This window comes from Arachis duranensis, chromosome 9 (genome assembly GCF_000817695.3).
Source record: "Arachis duranensis cultivar V14167 chromosome 9, aradu.V14167.gnm2.J7QH, whole genome shotgun sequence".
NCBI classification, from domain to species: domain Eukaryota; kingdom Viridiplantae; phylum Streptophyta; class Magnoliopsida; order Fabales; family Fabaceae; genus Arachis; species Arachis duranensis.
The window spans coordinates 32,408,200-32,409,677 of record NC_029780.3 but is presented as its reverse complement, the minus strand read 5'-3'; positions in this window follow the sequence as shown (position 1 = coordinate 32,409,677).

The following is a 1,478-nucleotide window of genomic DNA, read 5'->3' as shown; positions in this document are numbered from 1 at the left end:
AAAGCATTAAAAACAAAGAATTAACCAAAGTAAACAGAATAACAAAATATCAAATCAAAAGAAAATTAACACTGCAAAGACATTATGGTTATACAGACAAGTGGTGTTGCTGAATGATTTGCATAGAAAAATAGGTGGCACACCAAACTTAGAATCTTGGTGTGTCACTTTCATTTTTTTGATTTGATGCAATCATCCAAAAAGATTGAAAACAATGTGTTGCATGGCAACACCAAACTTAGAATGTAACCATATGCCAATTTATTGAGTTTAAACAAAGTAAAGAAAGAAAACAAAGCAAAGAAGAGAAATTATACCTACGGTTGGGTTACCTCCCAACAAGTGCTCTTTTAGTGTCATTAGCTTGACATGTTGTTCTTCACTTTCTTCCTCTTCTTCCAGTTTGTTAAGAGGAATGACTGCAAGGAAGGAGAAGTTTCAGCTATTATCCCCTGTCTTGGTCTCCTTTCAGCAACTTTCTTTTGAAATTGGCTTGATTGAGCATGCTTGCTTGATCAGGGGGAGGATTGTTTGCAGTTGACCTTTTCTTGAATGTTGTCCTTGATATCTTGGTCACAGTCCTCTTCTTGGTGTTTTTGTCAATTGCCTTCACTTCCTTGAGTCCAAGTCTTGGTGGTTGTGTAATTGTTGGAGTTTTGTCTTCATCAAGAGTTCCTTGCAGTGATGGTTCAATGACCCCTTCCTTCATGTGATTTTCTGCTTCACTTGAGTTTGACTTCTCTTGAGTGTCTTCCTCCCTTTCTTCTTCATGATTTTCCATTAATGCCTCTGGGAGGGAATCTTTATGTTTCATTGTCACCTCAAGTGGTTCTTGTGAATGTAAAAGTTCAGGATCAAATGCCTCCTCCACCTCATTTTTCATTAAAATTTTGGTTGACACAGAGGCTTCCTCATCTTGCCTTTCCACTTTCTTCGTTGCAATCAACAATTGAGCTGTGTGCACTTCCATGTTTGTGAAGAAATTCTCTTTTCTTTTCTAGAATTTCTTTTCCTCCTCCCAACATCTTTTGAGCATGGACTCAATCCTTGAGAGTCCTTGGCTTGTGGAAGTTTTTGTTGGTTGTGAGTCATGAGATGGATTTTGTGTTGAGGCATAGTTAATTGATGAAGAATTTTCAAATGAGAAACTGGGAAGTGAGGGTGGATAATTTTTCATGTGATTTGACTGCTCAGAGTTTGTAGTTTCTTGGTGATACTCCCATCCACCATGAGGATAATGATATGAATCATTTTGTGGTGGTGGTTGGTATCCCTCATAATTCTCTTGCTCATCTTGGGGTTCTGAAGCAAATCTCCATGGATTGGAGTGCTCAGAATTTGTGTCTTCATGGTGATATTCACAACCATAATTAGAATACTGACTTGGATCATATTGTGATGGCGGACAATATCCCATGAAGTTTGTTTGACTAAAAGATGAGGTGAACTCCATTTGAATTTTGCAAAACACAACACCA